We start from the raw sequence: 9931 nt of genomic DNA, 5'->3' as shown, positions 1-9931 counted from the left end.
CATATACTTTCAGGAGAAGCTGAACACTCACATTTGTTTAAGTCATTGTTTTATTTAGACAGAACAAACTGGCTATGAAGTTCCTCAGCACCTGGCTTACAGTGCTTGGCTCTCCTCATGTTGTCAACGACTAATCATGCAGTTTACTGTGGACCACCAGCCATTGCTGACTCAGCCAATGTTGCCATCTGGGCTGGAACAGAAAACACAACAGACTTCTCACTGGCTCTAGAGCCTCAGATGCTCAGCTAACAGTGTGCGTGTCAGTAAAAAAAGTGAGAGAGTATATAGGAATGTGAAGGCACAAGGGAGATCAAATTAAAGAATTTGAAAGAATTTGAAAAATGTAAATAGTAAAATTCTGTATTCCCATTTCAGTTTTCATTTTTCAATTACTCTGAGTAAGAGTAAGAAACTAGAGTAGATGTGCGTTCAGGTTAAAGTTGGTTGGATCTATTCTAGGGTCTACTAATAAGAATTGTGACACATTTATTTATTATTGTTTATGTGTGTGTGTGTGTGTGTGTGTGTGTGTGTGTGTATATATATATAAAATATCCCACACCCACCCAGGACTTGGTACTACGTGGATGATTATTATTATTGAAGTAAACTAAACTATGCACCTCAAAGTGTTTGGGCTCCATGTAGGCGGTGTGGATGAAGCAAAGCACAAAAATTTAAAGTGCATATAAATGCACTTTACTCTGCTGCTTATTTCTATTCCCTTGCCATACATTTATACAAACATACATGTACAAAACTGTCCATACTTAGTAAATCACATGTCAGTCACAGCCTCTCTCTCTCAAACTGGCAGGGCAGTGGAGCAACTATTTTGATAGTCAAATAGTTTTCTGACAGTTGGCTAACTGACTAATTGTTTGAACTCTACAAATGTGTCTCTCCTCCTCCCTGATTAAAAGGGAGGAGGAGGAAATATTGATGTGACTAACTTCAGAAGAGATCTGATCAAGAACTGTAACACCTGTGTGGGTGGACCAGGGGTGTGCATGGCTTTAAGACTAGTGATCACTATTGTAAATAATAATAATAGTAAATGTAAAACATCTTGACATGTCACAGTAAGAACAGCAGAGGTGTGGATAAATGATGGCTGAATTCCATTTAGCTGCTTCAGTTTCAGGGTCCTGATGCTGTGTGTTACAGGTAACACCTGTGCTCTTCCTACTATGACGAGGCAAAATGTGTGCTGTGCAAAAGACCCCTGAATCAGGGTTATCATTTTAGCTGTAAATGTGTACCCACTTACACAAGGAGCCCTTTCAGTCTCACTATTTGGCAAAGCAGGATTAATAAATCTCAGCTACTAGAACAGCTTTTCTCTGAACAGCTTAAAGTGTTTTAACATTTAAGCCATGAGCATTCAGTGTTCACCAGGAATTATGTCCTCCAGTCAAAATCCTCCAATATTTGTATTCATTGTTGGCTGTCCTTGATCTTCTCCTGTTTTTATTACTGTCTGGAGATCAGTTATTTGTGTGTAGAGAGCCATGGCCGTTTCCCAGTAAAACATCATGCGACTCAAACTGTCTGCTCTAAGTTCCTGTTTTACCCCAAACTGCCTGTCTGAGAACAAGTGTGCGTCGAACTGCGCTGCTTTTATGACCCTGCACGCTTCCCGCTCACGTTTCACTTTTTATACTCACATCCTGTCAGCGGGACAACCACTCTCTGTGAGCCTGTTTGCTGTGCAGTTTCACTGTTCTCTTGCTGGCTGGTAATGTGCAGAGGCTGTGCTTGCAATTGTCAGTTCTGTTATTTTATTATCCCTCAAGTGCTACAGTATTACTATTAATGGGTTTTCTTTGGTTTGTCATAATGATGTTTGCTCATAATATTATAGATTATCCACAGGAATCGACTTTTGTTTTATGATGGGAAACCATTTTGTTGGTTAACTAAGGGGGTTTCAAATCCTCCAACACTTAAAACACATTACCCACGTGTGCTAATGCATGGACATGTTTAGGGTTGTTAAACATGGGCAGTTAACTTTTACCTGCTTTAATTATTGTTGTGATGAGAAATGTTTGTCTCCCGGTTTTCCTTCTGTTTTGGCCTTATTTAACCGTGTAAAGTTTAATGCTGCATCATGTCAGATAAGTAACTTGTTGTTTTAGAAACCTGAGTGGTGGTTCGACCGGGTCATTTAAAATGCACACCATCTGTCCTATCGATTTTGTGCAAACTACTTTCAACTACGGGCTTCTTTGCTTTGGCAGTTTATTTATGCACAAATGCCTAAAGCGTCCTACTTTCTAGGCCACTGGAAAATTGGAAAGCCTTGGAAAATGTGTTTACAGTACAAAGCTAGGGTGAAAGTTGTGAAACTAACTACATACTAGAAAAGAGCTACTCAGACTGGATTATCCTCATCTGTTCATTCTTCACCATTCATATTTGTGTCATGCCACCGATTTATATTTATGCTGCACAGCCAGGTGCTGTAAATCAACAATTGTGATCAAATTTTATTGATTGTATTTTAAAAAACACCAAATGTAACACTTGTGCACTGTGACTCACACTTTTTGGATTATGAACTGAAATTACCTGCAAGCCACTTCTCTTTTCCTGGTATCATGCTGCTGCCAGATCTGTGCATTTGAAAGCATATTCAGTTGGAATGTGAACAGGCTTGTGATACAAATATACTACAATATGCGTGACATGTTTCACCACTGGCTGAATGTATAGAAAATTATGACATCAAACCTCGATAGAGATCAACGAGTTAACTGTGTGCTGCCTCCCCACCTGTTTTTCTGAAATTCCACAGCTGGAAGAAAGATCTTGGCCTTTGCCTGACTGACTATTTTTGCAATTCAGCAGCATTTTCACTGATCTCAGCAGGTGCGGGAATACGGAGATTTACAGCTGTTCATTGTTCATGACAAGCTAACGGTCTGTGAGAGCAGAAATATTAGGATATTGAAGAGGACAGCCATGACGCTTTAGTGAGGAGGCTGTATCTGAACAAAAAACCAGTGGAGGCAGCAACAACAGTTAGGTCAGGGCAGGGCACTGATTTACTGTGTGTGCGCGCGCTGCAGAGTAGTAGCTTAAACTCTGATCCTGATTACTGTATGCAGGGATTGTGGAGATTCATGCTTATTATTAGTCTTGAAAATTTGATTATATAATTACTTTGAGTTTCAGAGGGTGTTGCAAGAAGAAATTATATTTTAATTCTGCATTCATGCTGCAGTGCTACCAAACTACAATATAAAATGATTGATTAATTGTGCAAGTGGGTGTGTGTGTATAAAGATATAAATGGACAGTTCTTCTTGAAATTAGTCATGTCTTAATTTGTCCTGCTTGTTCTTTGCACAGGCTGCTCCATCTTTAACTGTGTGTGTGTTAGGCAGGGATACGTGATCGGCGGTATGCAGATTCAAAGCAAAGTGAAAGCAGCATAAGGAGGATTAAAAACATTTTTAGATGTGTTTCATGACTACCTGAGCAAGTGTACTTTTATCTTGGCCTTGGTCAAGCCAACAGACGTGTCTGGTGACATGGACCAAAGGCGGCTCTGTAAAGGTCAAGTATCATCTGCTACATCATTCTGAAGTGATAAGCACTGATCTGTCACTGTGGAACGAGCGTACACGGAAAGCCATGAATAGGTTTCTTTTAGGAACACGCCTGAGCCCACTCCAGGCGTTGGTATAACTTTTTTTAGTAGTTCACATGAGGGTTAGACAATATTAGCAAGATCCCAATATTGGTAATATATGCCTGTTGTATTGTAGGTTGCTGCTTTTAGAAAATATTTAGACAAGAAACATTGAGAAAAGATCAGTATTAATCATACAGATAATGCAAGTAAACTCATTGATAATTTCACTTAGTTAAGCATTTTGGGGAATATGCTTCTTAGGCTTCTGACAAAGTTCACTTGATGCTCTCACATAAATGCTTGGCAACACTAGTTTCAGTCACACACAGACATGGTTCCCTTTGTATCTGCAGTGCTGTTGACATGCAGGGCTTGGCAGAACAGAAGTGGCATTGAGCAGAGACGTAGGAGGAATTTCTACGCCTGGAGTCCCACTAAGCAGCAATGGCTGCTAGTAGCCAGACAGACACTCTGCTTCCTCCTCTCCAAATACCAAACGCCCTCCTTAACTTTCCTACTTGCTTTTTGCCTTGATTTCTTTTCCTCCTTCCATTGTTCTCTTCATGCAGTCTTGTGCCTTGGCAGTCTGTCTCTCTCTGTCCCACTTTCTCTTTCTCAGCATTGACAGAAGCCTCTCTGAGTTGTTTACTACGCTCCCCCCCCCCCCACCCCCACCCCCACCCACATCACCACTGAGTTTTTGTCTGTGTTGCCATAATCCACATCCCTGTCCCCCTCTCTACACCAGAGGCCAGATGTGGAGGAGGGATAGTGGTGAGTTTGTAATGAGCAAGTGTAAAATTAGGCAGCAGGCCCGGCTGACTGAACCACAGGGCACATAGAGCCAGCTGCTGAACAGAGCTGAGTGCTGCTGCAGAGCATTAGTACTGTACTTCAGTGTCACTGACTCAAGGGGGTGGTGTGTGTGTGTGTGTGTGTGTGTGTGTGTATGTGATGTTTTCTGAGTGAGAACTTAAAAATGAACTGTGCTTGATGTCCTAAATGCTTTCAGTGTGTATAGAGAGCGTTCACAGCACGGTTAGTAGACCAAAACAGTTGAATCCTGTGCTGGTATGTGAAGTAGACTGTAAGAGGGAAGAATAAAGAGGGTGAATGATACAGCAGAGGGAAGCAAGGCTGCCATTGTGGTGGTGCTGGGCAGGTTTCCCCTTCTCCACCCAGCCCACCCTCTCCAGCACCCCATGCCACCCCCCCGCCGTCCTTTGTCCATATTAGGGCAAAACTCTGCCAGCCTTCCCTCGAGCTGAGCTCAACCCCCCCAACACGCCCTGCTGTCACATTTGCTCCAGTGAAGGGAGCCTGAGGGAGACGCAGATCCCCTAACCCAATTTGAAGGCCTGTTTTCCTGGCCAGTCAAAACAGCAGAAGGATTTAAACATGGATGTAGAAAGCCAAGGCCAGTCTTGTTGTTTTTTGTTTAAGTGGCTGGCTGGTGTTAATGTTTTTATTTTTTACTGTTAATTGGCTTAACTTGAGCAGAGCTTGACCATATGCCTCTTGGTGACCACTTTTCTCCAAAGTGCATAGTAGTATCATATGTGCATACATCCTTAGTTTGAGTTGCCTCAAGATAATAGAACCCATAATCCTGGCTGTATTTACTCTGCCGTCACTAATGTTATCAATTCTTATGACAAGTATACTACTGACTAACCAACAGCTCTACTTACATTTTAATAGTTTGCCATGATGGTCACTTCTTTCACAGTTGTTTTAGGATACAGAACTTTCTAGAGCAGAACAGTAACAATGCTCAGCAAGTTGCACAGATTATACCAGGCCAAAGGTCAACACCTCGTAAGTAGATCTTCACTCATTCGGAGGCAGGGCTCACTTGTGTAGACATTTGGTGCCAACTTATTTTAGCGTGTAAATGCTCAATAACAATTAACTTAGGAAAATTCTGTTCTGCATTCTGTTTATTGTACTGTAAAGGCACTTTGGATAACACTGGATGTGAGAGACACATTAGTTCAACAATTGGTTTGTGCTTGCCAGTCATTTTCCTAGAGCTTTCCAAACAGAAGTTATTTTGGGTCATTGGTGTTGATTTTGGTTTCCTTTGGTTTTATACAAAGTCCCTCTCAGAGGAAATGATTTGACTTAACAGACATAAATAATACAGATGTTTTAGACCTAGAACAGTGTCACTTGTTTAATTGTAAGCTGTTATCTAATCACCCATGAACACACAAATTGACAGGTTTGAATGGGTACAAACTGGCCAAAGAACAGTTTGGAGTGTTAAAACAGGTTATTGAAATGTCCCGGCTTCCATTATTATTGTAATCAAACATCCAGTCAAGCAACAAAGTGAATGTGAAAACAAACAAAAACAAAAAATATAAAGTTTAATGTGTACATGTATGTAACGTTTTGGCACAGTTGGAAAAAACAAAGCTGTTTTTTTTTTCCTTTTAATTTGAAAAGTCAACACTAAATGGAAGTTAATGGGCCATATTTCTGTTCAAAACATTGCATTAAGGCCAATAAATAAACTAAATGCACTATGTCAGGCAGGTCATCTTAAGCACCTTGTGCTGTCTAAAGTATGGTTGGTGAAGTATGGCTCCTATGACACTCATCATTTGACCTGGCCTGACTTAGCAATACTCCAATAAGTCCTACAGGCAGCTGTAACCTGAGGAGCATGTTTTAGCTAATAGTCAACAATGGCGCACTGCTAAAGGTCCTTGAGAGGAACAACCACTTCTGTATGTTACCCCTAAAATCCACTGACTCCGGCTACGGCGTGTTGGGGCTGCGCCGCGGTTGCCAGGGCTAATCGTGACCATTATAGTCAATGCTTGTGAGTCCACCAGATGCAGCCACAGCGCGTCCCAGAAGCAGCTCTCTGCTCCGCAGAGAATAGGTAGCAGGTCTATTTTGCACAGTGTCTCGGCAGCACCGAGTGGCTCGAACCAAGCAGGAAGTCGGACACAGAACAGCATAGAGAATCCTGTCAATTTTCAAAATAAAACGCCCTATGGAGTAAAACAACAATAAACACTGTTAAAACAGACACAAAAGGAAATTAATTTAACTACGTAGTCTGCTTAATCATAGTAGAAGCACAAGACGCAAACACTGATTACTAAATCAACAAAATCTAAACATGTCACAAAATCAGGCAGGCAAAATGCTCTGATTCTGAAATGCTCCTTGTGGGAAATGCAGCCTAAAGTTGACGGAACGAAACAGAGTCACATAGAGCTGTGAAGAAGGAAGTAGAAGCACAAAAAGGACAAATTAATAACAAGTAAATAATGTGGAGTAGGTTGTACGCTCTGTTGCTGAAATGGTTGTGAGACGCAGTGGACTTTAATGCCAGGCTATGGATACATTGCCGGAGTCGGTGGATTCCTGGCTTTAGCCTCTAATCAGATCATATTAGGAAATTCCTTTTGAATATGTTTGTTGATTAAGGCATACTGCGCAGAAGGCTGCATAGCAAATGCTTTGTGACAAACATATACACCGTAACACCTCCAACAAAGAGAGGAGGGAAATACTGATTTAATACAGAGTTCTGAGGCATGTTGGCTTTATTGACAGATGTCTCAGTCATTAGTTGTGGTTGCTAGTTGCTTACAAATTATATTATATTATCTTTCCTAAGAGTGGGATTTTGTTGCTCTATAATGGTGGCAAACAGTAAACATAACTTTTTTGTGAACTGGATACTGTAATTGCTTCATTCCATAATTATTTAGTCATTTTTCACTAGATAATGAGCTACATTGTCATTACAAGATCTCCAAATCTGATTCTTTGCCAAAGTGGCTGGTAGATAAAATCCCAGACACAGTCAAAATGGCATTTGGCTGGTGGTCATTTTCTTCCGTCTGGGATTTACTGTTTGAACAGCACTACAACACCGCCTTTTTAACTTTTTTATTTATTTTTTATTGGCAGTTCTTTGTTCCTCAACATGAACAACACAGTAGGCTCTGACCCAGACTGGGAACATGATATCAAACCTGAAAAGACCGTCTTTTCTGTTTCTTTATGTACAAGGTTCAGTGTTTTACAAGCATCACTGTTTGAAATATGTGCGCCACAATACCAAAGAGGAACTCTTTCTCCTTATTATATTTGACCTTTTTAAATGCCTATGTTTGACAGTGTTGAAGGCTCAGGATTCATAGTCACCCGAGTAACAGGAAACAAACTGAACCAGATTCCTTAAACTGGCAATCAGGTTCAGCTAGCTTGGAGTTTATCAAGTAGAGAGAAAAGGCATCCGCATTTCCTGTCTAATAATTGTTTTTGTGTGTGTTGAATCATACGTATATAGAGACTAGAGCCCTACCAATATGGGATTTTTAAGTCCGATACCAATTTTGATATTTGAGGATTTTAATAGCAATATATCGGACGATATTTTTCCCCCTCTTTTTTTTTTTTTTTTAAGAAACGCACTACATAAACAAAGATTATCCCTAACACTTGTTATGTTGATACCTCACCAAGATACCATGACATAATGCAGTATAAAAAGAAACTGTTATTGTTAGAAATAGTACTTAAGTACAATACAAAAGTACAATAAAATATATAAGTTTTGATAAATTAGAGTCAAATGTATAAAACTACAGAAAACATTTTGAAAATGTGATTAGTTATAAATTACTAGTACTACTACTAATTGACATTAAATTAGTGTATGTATTGTGGGGGCCAGCAAAACAAACTATCTAAATAGAGATGGAGCGATAGAGCCAGAAGTGTGTTAAGAAATTATCTATCTATGATACAGTGACAGAGGAAACTGTGCCCTTGAATTAATCTAATACTACATGACTGCCTACAAGTAGGACTTGCAATTATCTGTTAGATACTTGTATAGCTCACGTTTATTCACAAGTTTCCTTCCCTTTCCCTTTAATCATTTCTGACCCGCTGACTGTAACTAGAGACACTGTGTAATTGCTCTTTAATGTTAAACTCCTCCAAACACGGCATTAGCTTTGTGGCTAATTTAAGAACGGGCAGCGTTATCTGCTGTTGGCTATGTTAGAAAATATTTAGAAGTAATAAATTAGAGAGAAATGACAGAACCGGTCACTAGAACTACCAAACTGTTTCAGAAATAAATCTACAATCACACTGCGAACATTTTGGTTGCGTATACCCCTAAAAAATCAATACGTGCGAACCAGTAAAATGATTTACGAGCACAATGTGCCAGTAACTACAACCTACCATAATCCTGGCCGCCGTGCACCCCCGCCCCGAGTACCAGGCAGGCAGAACGTGACACAAAGCTGGTTTCAATCATATGAGAGTTGTTGAAACTCTGGCAGGAAAAAAGCCAGCTACTAGTCACCGGAGCACCGGGAGAGATTTCGGTGGGCGGGTCGCTCGGAGGCCGATTGAACAGCTCGTTTCAAAACAAAGACAGAGATGTCGGCAGCTGGACTGTTGAGACAGAAGACAGTAGAGAGAAGATAAGGAGGTTGTGTGTTTAGCTAGCTGGCTATTTAGCTATATCAGGTACATTTTGTTGAAACATGTTATACTTTTCTTAAAATCGATGTGCTCATCAATTTCACTTTTAGTCAACTGACCAATCACAGCCTGGATGGGGCGGAACATAAAAAAAAGTTGTACGTGCTAAAGTAAACTTTCAAATGTTATTGATGAGATAGTAGCATTAACAAATTAAGAGACAAATGTAGGCCATTTTTCTTGCACAAGGAATTAATGAATGAAAACATGAAACTACTGTTTGTCCAACTGGAATAAATACTATACTAGTAGTGAGCTATATAGTAACCTGTACTATTACATAAAATGCATATAATAAAATTAAATTATTAATATTTTAACATAACAGTATACTATTAGATTAAAATTGAACTTATTATAATAATAAAATAAATTCTAATACTCATTTAAAGTAGTTTCTCTGGAAAGATGCAGATTTCCACTGCACAGGTGTGCCAGTATGTGCTCCTAGCCTTGTGCTGAGAGCAACACGTTCCCCTTATTCTGTTTTACATCTGGTTTACTAAAGTTATTGATATACTATTCGGTAGTCTTGTTTACGTTAGGTGTGGGTTGTGTGGGTGCTGCTGGTGTATCGTTAATCCGTCCCTGGTTCAAAAACTGATGAGTGTCCAGATACAAGGGTCTTCACTTCCGTAGTCCTCTAATGGTTTCACACCATAGTTGAACACAAAGAAAAGGAGCACACATAGCATAAATAAGTATATAATGAATAGTTTGTTAAACTCTGTATTACTTGAACATTTTTCACTG

General features: G+C 39.9%; 1 protein-coding gene across 3 annotated transcripts in view; it reads left to right on the top strand.

Annotated features, from left to right (window-relative positions):
• Positions 1 to 9931, top strand: part of fam49a (family with sequence similarity 49 member A) — a 38486-nt gene that overhangs the window by 4223 nt on the left and 24332 nt on the right. The window lies entirely within an intron of this gene.

This window comes from Micropterus dolomieu, linkage group LG10, assembly GCF_021292245.1.
Source record: "Micropterus dolomieu isolate WLL.071019.BEF.003 ecotype Adirondacks linkage group LG10, ASM2129224v1, whole genome shotgun sequence".
Classification (NCBI taxonomy): domain Eukaryota; kingdom Metazoa; phylum Chordata; class Actinopteri; order Centrarchiformes; family Centrarchidae; genus Micropterus; species Micropterus dolomieu.
This window is presented reverse-complemented; position numbering and strand designations above follow the sequence as displayed.